This window comes from Panthera leo, chromosome C1, assembly GCF_018350215.1.
Source record: "Panthera leo isolate Ple1 chromosome C1, P.leo_Ple1_pat1.1, whole genome shotgun sequence".
Classification (NCBI taxonomy): domain Eukaryota; kingdom Metazoa; phylum Chordata; class Mammalia; order Carnivora; family Felidae; genus Panthera; species Panthera leo.
The window spans coordinates 124,370,527-124,387,030 of record NC_056686.1 but is presented as its reverse complement, the minus strand read 5'-3'; the positions used below and the strand labels follow the sequence as shown (position 1 = coordinate 124,387,030).

At 49.3% G+C, this 16,504-nt stretch overlaps 1 pseudogene; it reads right to left on the bottom strand.

Moving 5' to 3' along the window:
• Positions 1 to 1,024: 1,024 nt before the first annotated feature.
• LOC122225988 lies at positions 1,025 to 15,181 on the bottom strand (annotated as a pseudogene).
• Between the last annotated feature and the right edge of the window lie 1,323 nt (positions 15,182 to 16,504).

Below are 16,504 nucleotides of genomic sequence, written 5' to 3'. Positions count from 1 at the left end.
CAATTTCTGACGTATTTTGCTCTAAGATGTGGCCGTTCCTCATGCCATTCTATGGCCCAATTCATAAATAAATAATGCCAAATCACTGAATACAATGAAACCTAGGACATTCTATTTAGTAGCCCATTTCCAAACCATGTAAACATTGACTTGATAAATATGTGGCAACATTTCCAAGGCTATGAAAAATTATCACAGTGCAGAATCGGAGAATCCACATCACCTGTGTCTAATACCGCCAATTTATTCCTCTACCCAGCAAGCATAAAAATTTGCAGCCAAACAGTCCAAAACAATGACTCAGCAAATAAGATACCAATGCAGCTCTTGTAATGGGGCTTCAGCAAAGGCCACCCAGATTATAAAATGTGCCATGTTTTTAAGAACCTCCAGCCACAACTAAATGCATCCTTTAAACTGTCTGGCTTGTGTTATTTTAAATGAAGCCCTCCACATTACTTTAATGTGGGGGTAACCTGAAAACATAATAGCAAGGAATAAGCACCCCAAACCATCATAACCACAACTCAACACCCCACACACAAACGCATGTGTATGTGCATGCGTGCATACTCACACAGAGTAGTTTGGGATTATTTTTATGAAACTCTATTTTTATGAAAAAGAGATCAAATTCTTCTGAACTACTATCTGTTCATTGACAACAGCATGAAGATTAAAGGTCATAACTGGTCCACCTCAGGAAGCAGACAAATAAGCAAATGGACTGTTGGTTAACCGATTTCCCCGATCAAGATGAACCAACAAAACGGGTTATTGCCAAACAGATTAACTATGTAAAATGAAACAACCAAGTAACCCATTAGTTAACTAAGTACCCATGATGAACCAACCAAGAGGGCCATTAGTTAACAGAAGAACCAACCATAAGAAGCCAACCAAATGGATCAATCTTTAACAGAGACACCAACCAAGGGAAATCTGATGATGCCAAACATCCCGGAGAGATGAAAGAAAACTTCTAACTAGTCAACAAACAGAAAAGCTCTTAATGAACCCAAACTCACCCCATGAAATCTGGACACGTGACCACTGCCTGGGTCACCAAGTGGGGCTGGAAACAGACTGCACTGCTATACTTATGAAGATTATTTATGGGAGTTCTGGTATCCATGTTTTCATAATGCTGGACATGAACCACAATGTTGAGGTCCCTCTCCATGGGGTCAGTGTTGCAGTGGCCCTGTGGCCTCATGACATCTGCAAGGGCCCTGAAAGGAGAAAGAATTTAAATCTGTTCATTCCAAACACAATGATTGGCACCTGTTGTGTTCTGAGCACTGTGCTTATGAGGACAAGGCCCCTTACTCCACGGAGTTGCATGCTCGTTAGAGGTGGGAGGGAGAAAAAGACAGCAGGAAGTTACCAAAGATCACTGCAATTACAGATTACATAAGGACTTCATGCAAAACAATCCACACGTTTCTCACAATAGATGTGTATCACCCACAGATAGCAGTATCACCCACCCTGCAGAGCTGTGGAGGAGATTTAATGACAAATATACGTAATGTGTCTGCACCCCATAAACTCAGTCCCCCCTCATAGCTAACGCCCGATACCACACTCCATGTACAGCAATGGCCCACCATTAACCACAAATAACATTCATGGAGTGCTTACCATAAGCAGGGCACCATGCCGATCACGTTACAAGCCTTAATTCAACTAACTAAGTAGCTTACAAACACTTTATGAGGTTTATTACTCCTTCTTTGCAGATGAGCAGACCAAGGCTCAGAGAGGTGAATTAACCTGCTCAAAGTCACACAGCCAGTTGTACAGGGCTTTGAACAAGAGTCTGTTTTCACAGCTCTGTACACTGAGTGCATTGGGTTTCCTGTAGTTAGGGAGGATTTGGTATGATCCATCCACACCCCCCACCCCATGTTGGTGCCCCTCTTAATCAGTAGCTGGGATGGAGGGCAAGGTTACAACCTGAGTCACCAACTGTGTTTTATCATCATGTTTCATCTTCTTGACATTCATCCAAGGATCAATATTCTTTTTACTATTATTTGACAAGAAAATAAGTTGAGAGGTGTTAAGTGACTGTATTAGTTTCTCCCAGCTGCTGTAACAAAGTACCCCAAACTAAGTGGCTTCAAACCATGGAAATGTACTGTCTCACAGTTCCAGAGGCCAGAAGTCCAAAACCAAGACATTAGGGGACTCCTCCCTTCCCTCTTCCTGGCTTCTGGTGGATTTCTGGTGGAAATCTCTGGCATTTGCTAGCTCGCAGCTGCCTCACTCTTCCTCCATCTTCACCTGATGTGTCTCCTGGAGGCTCTGTCTTCCCATGAAGACCTGCTTTTAAGGACACGAGTCATACTGGGTTAGGGGTGCACCCTCCTCCAGGATAACCTCATCTCAAATCATTACATCCGCAAAATCCTATTTCTAAACAACGTCACATTCTGAGGACCACTTTCTGAGGATCACTAAAAAAGACCAGGACTTTAAAAAAATTTTTGTTATGGGGCGGGGGTACACAATTCACCCAGAACAGTGACCTTCACAATTAGATGTAACCTTAGTAAAGCAGTTCAGTGTTTGCACAGAGAGCAGAACACAGGTAAGTGTCAAGCAGATATCACATCTAAGGTCAGACCTCACCACCACATTTCTTTCTCTTCACCTACGCTCCACCATGTCTTTACCGAGACAGGACTATCCTTGAATGATATATACTATTGTAGGTATAATTGCATAGGTGTGTATCTTTGACATGAGTAGTGTTTTGACCACAAATCTCATTCTGTTTCTTCCTCTTTGCACGACATGAGAGCTAGCCAAAGTTCTAACTGTGAATCTCCTTTACCCAGTGGTTTTATGGTGAAGTAGAAGAATATCAGCCCTGCTTATCCAGTTCCCCAATTATGGACACCTACATGGTCACCACCTCCCTGCCTCTGAACACAACACAGCAATAGGCATCCTCATCCATGCCTCCTCTTGGACCAGGGAGAGCTTCTCAGGGTACACACTCACAAGTGATACTGCCATGGTTTAGGATACATCCAGATGCTCTTAACAAACTAGAACCCTCTGAATCCACATCAAGGGAGACAGAGAAGGAAGGGGACCTGTTTGAGTGAGGCCACCCTGCCTGCTGCAATTTACCCCCCCCCCCCAATAGCACCAATTCTCAAATAATGTCTCCCAACCAACGGCAATAGCATCACCTGGGAGCACGTTAAAAGGCAAATTTTCACATCCACCCAGACCTACTGATTCAGAAACTCCAGAGTTAGCTACCTGTGTTTTCAAGTGCACGTTCAAGTCTGAGCCTGTGCTAGGCTCACAGAGGCCCCAAGCTTGGGGACTGAGTGGTTGCTCAGGGGGCAATGAGACAATGGCCCAAAAACCACAGCTGGTGAGAAGTGTCAGATGTGAAATACAGATAACACAGCAAGAGTCCGGCAAGAATTAGAGGAGTGTGCCAAGACACAAGAGAATAACAACAGCTCCCAATCATTTATTCATTCACTCAACAAACATTCATTGCCTACTATGTGCCAGGCACTAGTCAAAGCTCTGGGAACACAGCCAGTGTGCAAGATGCACAAGATCACTGTCTTCCTGGAGCTTGTATTCTAGGGGACAGGATAAAAAATATATGCATATTAAATAAATTTGAAAAAGTGTAACATGATCAAGCCACACCAGCACATAGCAGCCTTATTTGCAACAGCCCAAAAGTGGAAACAACCCAAATCAGCTAATGAATGGACACACAGAATGTGTAATATGCAGTGGAGTATGATTTGGCCATGAAAAGGAAGGAAGCATTGACACCTGCTACAACATGGATGGAACCTGGAAACTTGAGGCTCCTGCAAAGGACCCAAAAAGCCACAGGGTACGTGATTCTATTTCCATCAAGTGTTCAGAATAGGCTAATCCACAGAGATACAAAGTAGACCAGTGGTGGCCAGGGGCTGGAGACAGGGAGGACTGGGGAGTGGTTCTGGAATGTATACAGACTTTCAACCATGAAAATGTTCTGGAATCAGATAGTAGTGATAGTTGCTCAACTTTGTGAATATGCCAAAAATCAATGAATTGTATACTTTTCTAAAATTCTAAATAAACTGAGAGACACACACACACACAAGGTGATCAGGAAAAGCTTTCCTGAGGAGTTGACATTTGAGCTGAGTCCTGAACGGTAAGAAGGAGTAAGTCATGTAAAGATGATGGAAAGAACCTTCCCGGCAGAGGGAACAGCAAGTACAAAGGCCCTGGGGCAGGAAAGAGTTCAGATATTTGAGGTATAAGCCAAAAGGCCAATGAAGCTGGAGGATAGCCAATAAGGAAGGGAGCATTTAAGGTGAGGAAAACCTACCCATTTTATGGAGCTAAAAAAACTGTTCAAGTTCACCTGGCGCATCAATGCAGGGACTGACATACAAAACTGAGGGTCTCTGAAATCGGAGTTCAGCCTCCTTCCTCACTCTGTGCTGTAAGCATAGTCTGAAACTCAAGGAGGCTGCAGGAAAGGGAATGTTTGAGGTAAAGCAGGCCCTCCAAACCTGATTTTCCTTTTTCACTTCTAAACAGGTTCTTCATCATGAGTTTCAGGGGGTCCCTGGACCCCTCGGGAGTTGAGTGGAAAATTTGTGCATTTTTCTCAAGCAAGAGGCCATAGCTTTCACCAGTTTCTCTAAGGAGTCCCCCCCCCCCCCCCATAATTCCATGTTATTCAGGCTTTCAAGAGGTTCGCATAGTAAGTTATCAGGACAGCTACCATGAACTTGGTCAGCACTACTATCTGCAGATCCCCTGGGCTTCTCCAGAGTGCTGAAATTCCTGAAAAGCCAAGGATGCTTTTCCCCAAGGTAGCCCTTCCCAGGGCATGCAATGGAGATGAGAGTTCTTAAGAGGCCTCCATATCCTGGAAAAGCAGTCTTCAAAGTAGAGTCCACTCACTCTACAGACCACATAAACTGATTCGGCATAGGGGCAGGAAATCCGAGAACTCCTGCGTATGGTCTTTAGTCGTCAAAGTGGGAAATCAACGCAATATATGTATGGATGCTGGCACCCTCACTTGAAATGCCTGCGTCAGACAGTGACAATCAGGAAGCTCAGACCAAGAACAATGACTGGCAGTGGCACCATCGGTGGGGTATGTTGCCCATATTACAGCTATGTGTCCCCCTAAAGGAGATATGCAGATTCATTATCTAGGGTTAGTGAGGCTAACCATCACTAAGCAGGCACATGGCTTAAACCACTACCCCCACCCCCTGCCATAACAAAACTACAGACTCAAGAAAATACTGATAGAGGAAGCACAAGAAAACAATTGCGTTGACTCTCCCCATCTCTTGAACAGCTAGCTTGTCACAAGGTTAAAAACAATGATGTTCTATTCAGATCAAAGCAAAGTCAGCCAAGAATAATCAAAACTCTCATGAAAAATATTCAAAATATGGACTGTCTATTAATGCTAAGTTTCATCCTCAACATACATCATGCTTTGACATTAGCTAATGATTGCACGATGTCATCGTGCTTACCAACAAATTTTACAATAATATTTACTGCACCTACAGCTCAGTTTAAAATTTGTTGTTATGTATGCTTTATAATGTACCTAATAACTGTTCACTGGTACATGCACATACTTATTAGTATAACAGATGTGTATGGATTGGGGTACATACTAAAAAACATGTGAAAATACGTGTCCAAAAAGCTTCATAAATAACACAGTGGAAATCACCAACTATGTGCTATAAACCAAACAAACTCCCAAGGATTTGCCATCTATTTGTAGCACATAGTTTGAGTGCTTCTCAAACGATATGCATTCATGCTACCTAGGGGCCTTGATAAAATGCAGATTCTATTTCAGTAAGTCTGAGGCATGGCATAACATTCTTCCGCTCAAGCTCCCAGGTCATGAATATGAGGCTGCTCCAAAGGACACACCCTGAATACTAAGTTCCTAAAAGAACTATAATGGTAACTTTTAAGTGTCCACTTCACTGGGCCACAGGGTACCCAAATATTTGGTCAAAGGTCATCCTGGATGCATCTGAGAATGTGTGTTTGGATGAAATGAACATTGACATTCAACAGACTGAGTAGATTGCCCTCCATCATTCGGGTGGGCCTTGTCTAATCAGTTGAAAGCATGCACAGACCAAAAGGCCGACCCTCTCCTGAGTAAAGGGGAATTTTCCCGTCTGACAGCCTTCAACTGTATATATGTATATATAAATATAGTCCTCTTTCTCTGGGGAACCCTAACTAATACAGGTACCTTACTAAAGAAACTATACTTTTCCTTGATATCCCTTGTCCCAGTTCAGAAAAATTAGGTTCAGACATTGCCATTTGTGTGGTCAAGGATGATGGAATATTGGCAATTTCATAAGGTTCAATTTAGTGTCAATTTCCTTCTATATGTACTTGTGTGTTACTTGTCTTGGGCCATTTGACTGTTAGTTCTTTGAGCGCAGGAATTGTGTCTGCACTGTCACTATTGTCTTCTAGCTCTCAAAACAGTGCTAGGTATGCCATAGGTGCTCCATAAATACCTATTAAATGAATAGGTGAATGGGTGAATGAATGAATGAATGAATAAAAGAGGAGGTACTTTCTTTTGTAAACTGGGATGTCAGAAACCAGAATTCCTCTGTGCCAGATACTGTTCTAGGCACTGAGGATACAAAAGAAGAGATTTGTGGAGTGTCCCTGCACTCCTCACTGTGGACAGTAATGCAAACAGACAGATAATCAAGTAGCAAACCAGGGAATTAATAAGTTAATTTTAGACTATCATGTGAAATGAAGCAAGGAACACCAAGCAATGGGCTGGAGGGGGTGGGTGGGGGGCAGTGGTAACTGAGCCTGGGTCATCCGTCAGGGATGACTTCTCGGAGAAGGCGACATTGGAGCGGAGACCTCAATGGCGAGGGAGCCAGCATGTGAGGTCTGATGGAGGAGAATTCAAGCCAAGCCAACACAACAGCTCCAAGGTAGCAATGAGCTTGATACATTTGAGGAACAAAAAGAGAACACGGTGTTCCTTCATTTTCCAATTACGGCGAGCAAATAAAAGACCCCAACATTCCCAAACAGAGCTCAGAACCTCCTCATCTTGCTTCCAAGGTTCCAGGAGTCCCGAGGTCTAAACTGTGTCCTGACATTTAAACACTTGACTAGGACTCTGGAGCATTTCCTGTTGTACCAGAAGCATCTTTTAGTCTTTCAAGAACGCAAGGGTTGTGGGAATGAGGTAACTTTCTGGAGCGCTGGTTACACAGGTACAGGCAAAGCTCCTCAAACCACACTTAAACTTAAAATGTGTGCCTTTTAATGTATAAAGTATACCCCACTGAAGGTGACTGCTAAAATGCAAGGACTCCATTGCCCAAAGAGAAGTAACCTGCCATGAAAAAGAATATAAAGAGACTACTCCATGGGCAAGGAGATGTGCCTGCAAGGGTTTCTCCAGCTGGGGAGCTGGTCAAAGCCACAGGGTAACCACAGACATGCAGGAAAAAGGGGAAACAGGAGGAAGAGAGAAAAGGCAAAAGAAGGGAAGACATTTATCCCTTGATGCCACTTCTTTAAAAGGGACTCCAGCTCTTCTGAAGTGTGTTTGAAAAGCACCCAGGACACTGTGCTGTGTAATGTGCCACTTGGATTTCTGATTCTGTTTGAAGGTGGGCAAAATAATGGCATGTGTTCCCTACTGGCCTCAAGTGTATGGAGCTTCAAACAGGCATTCCTGCCCCCAAGGTCATTTCTCATCAATGCCTCCTCCAAGGGTGCTGGTCCTGCCAGGGGCAGATGCAGGAAACACTCCTGGTCTTGATCTTACAGTGTCTTCTTGATCTGGCCCCCCTGGCACATGTTGCCATTTGCAGAACTGCAAGCACTTCTAGGTGATCTGAGAGCACGGAAGTCCTGCACATGTCCGCTCAAAGGCCATGCAGCCTAGTGGTCAAGGACCTGTGCTCTGGCCTCAGACTGTCTGGGTTGGAAGTCTGACTCCTCCACTTCCCAGGGCCTTGTTCATCCTCATGGAAAGCAATCTGTGCCTCTTCAAAGGCACACGTCCTAACGCCTGCTTCACTGGGGCAGGGCCTGAAATTAAATGAGAATTTATACCCAAGCTCACGGCAAAATAGCAGGCTAGACAAGAGTTCTTTAATATCACCCAGGCCAACACTTTGCAAGGCATTCAATGTGGCCATACCTGGGCCTTCTCTCCTATTCTGAACCTGTCACCTTCCGCTGCTTATGTCTGAAGGAGTTAGGAGCCTTGACCAATATCACATAGCTAAAAAGATATAACAGAGTGAGGGCTAGGAACCGAGTTTCAGACTACAACATTTACCCCTCTGGCAGGTAAGGGGTAGAAAATTCCAATAATAAGGGTCATGGCAAAGGGGTAAAATTTGCGGAGCAGTGACCATAAAGAGGTCCTGTGCTAAGGGCCTCCTAAGCCCAGTCTCAGTGAAACCCTCACACAAACCTAGGACATAGGGATCGCCGTGGTCTCATTTTACAGTCAAGAACCTAAAAGAGAGGTGAAGTCACTTTCGCAAGGCCACACAACTCTTAAGTGGCCAGGCTGGATGGAATCTCCGGACATCTGACTTGAGGTCGGCCTGACCGCATCTCCAGGCACTGCAGGGACCAGCACTAAGTGAACTGGGTTGGGGGTGGAGACAGAGGTGAACCTGAGAGCTTCCTAAGGAGGGAAGTCACCACTGGGTGGCAACCAACAGCTTCCTGTGAAAATGCACATCCGGTATTGTCGGTTCTACCAATTTCTCAAGAGAAGTCAGAAATCGGGATTTCTATGTGAAATCTCCTTGGTTCTAAGTTGGTTTTAAAACACAATATATAACAGACACTGAAGACATTTTACAGCCCAGATGCAGTGAGCCTTGACTGGATCTGAGTTTGGCAGTCCAAGCTCCAGAGGACATTTCTGGCAAGACCAGGAAAATGTTACCATGATTGGCTATTTGATGGTATTACAGAGTTTCTGTCCTTCTTCTTGAGTGTGATCCTGGGATTGTGTCATGTGGGAGAATGTCCTTGTTCTTAGATGATCCACACTGAAGGATTGAGGGATGAAGTGCCACATCTGCAATTTCTTTTCAAATGTTTCCACCAAGAAACAGAGGAAAAAGAAATGGAGGGAGAAAGGGAGAGAGAAAATGAAAATATAGAGTGTGTTAAAGCAGATATGACAAAATACTAGTAATTGTGTGGTCTAGATCTGTAACTCGCAACTAGGGGTGATTCTACCCCCGGAAGACATGTGGCTATGACTGAGGACCTTTTTTTTTTAACTGTCACAGCTGGGTTGTAAGGGAGCTGCCACTGGCGCCTAGTGGGGGGAGTTGAAGCAGGCTGCCAGACACCCTACAACGCACAGAACAGCCCCCCACAGCTGAGAATGAGCCGGCCCCAATGGCAGTCGTACCGGGAGTGACAAACCCTGAAGACATTCCTGTCCTTCTTTTAAGTTTTTTATTTTGTATGTGTAAAATGTTTCACAGTAAGAAAAGAGAGAGAGAGAAAGAGAGAGAAACTAAAAATAAGAATACATAAATAGGGGCGTCTGGGTGGTTTAGTCGGTTGGGCATCCGACTTCCGCCTAGGTCATGATCCCAGCATTCCTGGATTCGACCCCCTGTGTTGGGCTCTGTGCTGACAGCTCAGAGCCTGGAGTCTGTTTTGGATTCTGTGTCTCCTTCTCTCTTTCTCTCTGCCCCTCTCCTGCTCATGCTCTCTCTCTCTCAAAAATAAACATTAAAAAAATTTTTAAAAAGAATACATAAATAGCAATACCTTGCAGACCAAACAAAACATGTCTGCGTGGATGGGTAACCACAGCTCGCCACTGTTTGCAGTCACTTGTTCCAATACATAGTTGCTGGATGTAAGGCTGCTGTGGCTGGTGAATGAGGGCCTCTAAAGTTCTTCAGATAGGTGGGCAAGACCCCCACAGCTCCTGGAATTAGCGACTTTCTCTTGTTTTCAGGTCCCAGTCAGCCCAGAAAGGAGCAGCCGACATGCCTAGGACTCTGGGTCTGAAAACTGACATCACAGAGGCCTCTTCTGGGATACCACAAGTGCATGGGTCACCAGAAGCAGTTGGTGACGTTGGGGTGCTTTCCGATGAAATGAGAATGAACCCTTCATCTCAGTGACCCGCACAGCCCAAGACAAATTAAGAGGCTGTGGCCGAGATGTTAATTTCACCCGGGGGGCTCTCAGGTGGCTGGGTATATGCCACCCAGCCTGACCTGTGGCTGAGACTTGAAATGATTAACTGCATACACAGTGTAACATGCATTTGGACAGTCCCTGGGGCAGCCCCCAGCACCACAAATACACAAGCAGAAATACGTGCAGAAAACACACAACCAAATGCAAATAAGAGAGTGGCACTGGATTAATGCATCCATCTCCAAGACTGTAAAATAGTCCCAAACTCAAGAACAGTCTTCCTTAAATGTGTAGGCCACTTTTGAGGAGCAATTTGAGGAGGCTGTTACATGCGGATTTCTGGGGCTCATCCCAGACCTTTACTGACCCGGAATCGTTCCCTTTCCGGACAGAACACAAGAATGTGTGTTCTAGGAAGCCCCCCACCCCCACCCATTGCTCACTCAAACTGGAAACACAGTTGAAATCAGGGGGCTGGGGACTGCAGTTTTATAACTAACTGTGTGACATTGGAGAAGCCACCCAACCTGAGCCATGATTTTCTCTTCTGTAAGTGGGAACTGACAGCACCTGTCTCCTAAGGCAGTCATGCACACTAAAGGAGCGTTTACACACCCACACATGCGAGTACACACACACACACACACACACACACACACAGACACACACACCTCTAGTGCTGTGCTTGACAAATGTTCCTTCCATTTCCGTAATAGTAACTGGCTACACACAGGAAAGCCTAGAGAGCTTTACAGAAGTATACAGACTCAGCAACCCTAGAGATTCTGATCTAAATTGCCTAGGGCGGGGGCCCCTAGCAACACGTTTTTTTGTTTGTTTGTTTGTTTTTGTTTTTTAAAGCACTCCAGGTGCTAAACAGCAGCTGGGGTAAAAAACCACACCGGGGAAACTGCCAATAAAAACCAACTATCCTTTCTCTTCAAGAGAATGTACTTCCACTGCATTCTAGAATTCCCAAACTGTGCCCAGGGAGAGTCTTGTGTCCAGGCTCTGTTATCAGAGGACTGGGTGCCCCGAGATTCCACCCCCAAGCAGCCCTTTGTGGTCCCTGCAGAAGTGGCTGCAACCTCTGGGGGATTCTTTTTCTCCAGACAGAGCTTCAAGGTGGCAGGACACGAACATGAGTCCCTCCTGGGCCGTGAGGTCAGCGGTGGAGCGCTGTCTCAACAGGAATGCCCAGATCACACAGAGCCTGAAGATCACACATCACCTCCCCCCCCCCCCACCCCGCCGACAGGCCAAAGGGAGCCGCCCACCCTTAACTCCACTCGAACCTTCCCACCTTTCCTACCCTCCTCCACCCCCCACCCAAACACCCAGGAGGGCTCCTGGAAACGCTGGTTTGCAAGAAAGGCTCAGGGGATATACTTCAGCAGAGGAATTAAAACGAATCTGCAAGGGAGCCTACCTATCCCTGGGGGACTCTCTCCCTACCAAGGCGACACCCGTCCCCTGCCGCAGTCCTGTGGTACTCTTCCTTCATCTTAACACAGACCCTGGGAAGCTACAGGGACTGGTGGGGACTGCGGGGAAGTGAAACTGGCCTGTGGGGCTGGCGACAGGGCATGTTGAGGGTGCAGGAGGTGGGCGGGGCCAGCGTGTTATTCTCTCAGTTGGTCAGAGTATCCTGAGTCCCCTGAAGCTAACTTTTGTGCTTCAAGACCCCAACATCCACCCACACCTCCCTGCTGACCCAAACCAAGAGGAACTTCCTCACCTCTTGCCCCAAATCCCTCCCCTCTGGGGGGGGGGGGGTGGGAATCATCGGATACTCTGCGTATAAGTAGAAAATAATGACTAGTGAGGTGGTAATGTTGCTTCGCCTGTTTTGGGTGGGGTCTCTGTTCAGATTTTTTAGGCAGGCGCACGGAGCTCGTGCATCCACACGAGCACACATGGACCCCCGCCAGAGGTGTGGGGAAGGTATGTGTCTGTGTGTAGGGAGGGTAGGGGGACACATGGCGACCCCGCTGCCCACACTCGGCCAGATCGAGCTAGCTAGCACCCAGCCATCCACCTGTTCCAAGACCACCAGTCGCTCGCCAACCCCGCCCGCCCAGACCTCACGCCAACCCTGGCCTGCGACGAGTCTGGGGGCTGCTTCCCTGTGGCTGCGTCCTCTGCCTCCAAAGTTACTGGGTCGTGCGAATCAATTCAGACACTTTTTTAAAAAGCAAAAAGCAGGGACGCCTGGGTGGCTCAGTTGGTTGAACAACCGACTTGGGCTCAGGTCATGATCTCGCGGTTTTTGAGTTCGAGCCCCGCGTGGGGGCTCTGTGCTGACAGCTCAGAGCCTGGAACCTGCCTCGGATTCTGTGTCTCCCCCTCTCTATGCCCCTCCCCTGCTCATGCTCTGTCTCTGTCTCTCAATAATAAATAAACGTAAAAAAAAAAAAAAAAGCAAAAGGCAAATCGCTCCATTAATCCCCAAATGCCTTCTCCCATCTGCTGCAACTCGCTCCCGCTGGGACTTGCATAATGAATAAAGCAAACTGGAAAGTTGAGGAATCAGGGGGGCTCCCGCCCATGGAGTCCGGGCCAACCCTGCAAGGGGCGAGGTGGAGGCCCTGACCCCCAGCAGGGAGAAGTGGCGCCAGCGGAAAGCAGGGAGGAGTCAGGAAAGACAGGAAGGCAACCAAGGTCCCAATTCCAGGGACCTGGCAGCTCAGGGAGAGAGAGGCGGCCGCTCCAGGCAAGGCTTTTGTTCTCGCCCTCCCCTCTCTCTCTACCTCCCTCGCCTCTTCTTCGCGAGCCTTACGAGTTGCAGGCGGCACACACTCCTTCCCTCCCTTACACAGGCCGCCCTTCCCTTTGGGCCCACCTGCCCTGTTTACCTAGAACCTAGCAACTGGAATACGAGGGGTCGACCCTTCGCCAAAACCCAAGACTCCGGGGCCGTGGGCTTCCGGGCTGTGTGTGTGTCTCAGATCCGCTTCAATCCTAGGCGGGAGGGGGCGGCAAGAGGGTGAAGGAGGAGGGCAGAGACCACCCCCACATACACACACGCGCTCGAGTCCACACCTGTGCGGAGCCCAGCGCCCCCTCTCCGAGCTGGGAGCCCAAGTTGGCTTCCTGGGCGACCTCCTCCAGCGGAGATACGGGGGGTGGGGGAAGCGCCATTGCGCAGGCAAAGGTGGAGAGGGAAGAGGAGGGAGAGCGGCGCCTGGAGGGGAGGGGGGAGGGGTTGCAGCCCACCTGGACACGTGCTCCCTTTGCAGCCGGTGCGCTTTCTACAGCCCCCGCTTGGTGAAGATGCCGACAAGCACCATGACGTCCCACCCGCAGATGATGTAAAGGATCAGGGTGGTCTTGTCCTTCGTGGGGTGGTGTGGGGAGTCGTCCTTGCGCGCGGGACCTTGCGGGTGTTGAGCCACAGCGGAGTGTCGTAGTTGGTGCAGGTGCTCTGGCTCAGTCGCCGCTTCTTAAATGTACAGCAGAACCGGAAGTCACAAGTCCCGCAGCAGAAGATGAAGTCGCCCGAGTGAACCGCTGGTCCCACTGCCCCATGACATCGAAGTAGCCCCGGTAGAAGTCCGGCGTGGACGCTCTGGTAGGTGGCTTGTCCGAGACCCCCGCCGGGGGCTTCGAGCCGCCGCGGGCCGGACAGGCAGGGAGCTGCGCGGGCCGCTCAGCGGTGGGCGGTCACTGCACTGGCCTCAGCCAGCGTTGGCCTCCCGCCCGCCGCGCGTGCGCGCCGAGGGGGAGGGGCCGGGCGGGGAGGAGCGCGCCCAGCCGGGCGCGGGAAAGATGAGTAGGGACAAGGGCTGGGTGTGGGTCCGGCGGGCTACGGGGAGAGGCGGGGAGAGGCGGGGCGGGGTGGGGGGCGGAGAGCAGCGGAGAGTCGATCTGTCAGCGCCTCGCCTAGGCGGGAGGCTCCGGACTAGCCGCTCTGCGCCCGCTCTGAGGATCCCTATCCCTCTCACCTCTCCAGCTCGCCAAGTGCCCTGGAGAGAGCCAAGCAACGCTTGTGGGATGAAGGGAAGGCAGGAGGAAAGGGGGAGGGGGACGAGGGAAAGGGGGGAGGGGGTTGAAAGGGCGCGAGCTCCAGAGGGGCGGGGGCGCGGAAGAGGTGACTCAGGAGGGCTAGCGGGAGGGAATTGGGGGGCTTGCGGAGCTGAGCTACGCTAGCGGGCGGGGAGGAGGGAGCTTAGGCAGCCACTGGGGCTGAAGGCACCGCTCGGGTTTCCCAGCAGGTGGAGGATGGCTGCGGGACCTCCCGCGCCCTCTCCGGGAGGGAGTCGCGGCTCAGACCTGTTCCGGGCGAAGAGGCGGGCTCCGCCCGTGGCTTTTTCAGGCGTGAGTGCGCAGGAGCTGCGTCTCGAATCTGACCTCCAGGGAAGGGGGGACTCGGCGGGGTTAGGTAGGGACCGACTAAGTGGCTTCCGCTCCAAGGCAGACTGGGACACAGTCTGATCAGGATCGCCCCTCCATAGTGCCCGGGGCCGTCTCGCCTCGCCCTTCCGAAGCTTCTCCCGACTGCGCCCTCTAGTCAGGCGCGCGCGTCCGGGATGGTTCTACTCCCCGGGACTTGGCGGAGGACGGAGGCTGTGCTGGGAAGGCGGGGTGGCAAGCCACTGGCCCCGGGGTAAGCACCCCCGGGAGAGGGCCGTGGGAGGAACTGAAGTCAAGAAGCGCAGGGGGTAGGGAGAGGCAGTAGACCAGGCCCAGGCAGGGGCACGTCCCACGTGCCGGAAGGTCTTTCCTTGGGACTCTCCCAGGCCCCAGGACCTGCCACTTCTGTCCCTTTACGACCTCGCGGCAGCGTTCCTTGCGTTCCACAGGAGGGCACACCGCCGCGCCGCCTCTGCGCGCCCAGATCGGTGCAGCGCAAGGCCTGGACACCTAGCTTCAGGCACCTTCCCGCGCCTGGAGCCCGCGCGTGGGTCTCCGGAGACGGCTGGCCCCTGTGCTCACGGAGCCCCCCAGACATCCTCACCGGATGTGGCGCAGCCTGGCCTTGTTTCCTCAGCTTTCAGCCTCAGGTCGTCGCCCGTCAGCATTTCCAAATCTGCCCTCTCAACTCAGCGGATTCCAGCCATCCGTCAGCCCTCTCTCATGTCTACCACTTCTTTCCTCTGCTTGAATTTGACTCCAATAGCCCCCAAAACAGGATTTGCACCAAAGCTGCTACACCGAATTTAGATCTCCACACGCCCCTGCGTTTTGTTTTGTTTTTAATTGCATTAATTAAGTATACACTTTGCAGTCAGCTGGGCGGTTTGCAGGGAAATGATATCTCCACCACCCCAGCCCCTCCATTGGGCTTCGGTTAGGGGCTTCTCGGGTCATTTTCATTTTCAAAGCATCAAAAAGTTGGGTCACATAGAAAATGACATAGTGGGTTCTCTTTAACTAAAAAAGCATGGTTGGGGAGGCGGTTATTGGACTCTATGGCAAGTTTTCTCAAAATGACAGGGAGCTTGGAGAATTAATTGTGCCTTCTCTTCAAAGAATGTCACCTCCTGTCTTCTGAAACACTAGCATAGAATGACCCTTTTCCAGCAAAAAATGAACCAGGCCGACACTGACCCAGCATATCCAGAAGTATGCCAGCCCTGGGAGATTCATTGAATTGCGGGCTGTATTATGTCCCAAACCACCTGGGCAAGGTGTGAGATTGTTTAGTCTAAATGCATCAGAGCCATCGGAATGAGATTTCCAAAATAAGGTAGTGTGGATGTCTGTCGACCCACACCCACCACCACTGTGTGAGCCTCTACAAACACAAGCATTGGTATGTGAGAGCTCATGATAGCTGACATTTATTTGATGCTTACAACATACCCACTAAGCTTATCTTTTCTAAAATCACCTCCTCACAGATGCTCAAAGCAGTGCCTGGCATCTCACAGACAATCTGGGAATAGTTGCTAAACCACTGGAGTGACTGATCTCATTTAACTCTATCTCTAGGTAATACTATCAGGCCCATACAACAGAGGGAGAGACTGAGGCCCAAAGCAGTTAAACCAGTTGCCCACAGTAGCACAGCAAGGGATGCTACACAGTTGGCATTTGACCCAAGAAAAGTGACTCTTAGGTCTGTGTTCTAACCACTGCAGGTAGTGCCTTCCTAAAATAGGCCCTTAGACTCCCTGTCCGTTTGACATTACATTATATATTTGGTTTGTGCCCGTCTCCGCACATTAAATGTTACGTAAATTCCAGGGCAGAAAGGGGCCTTGACTCCTGCAGCATCTCCCAGCACCTACAGCAGCCAGAAGCATGAGAGACACTCAAAAACTATTTATAG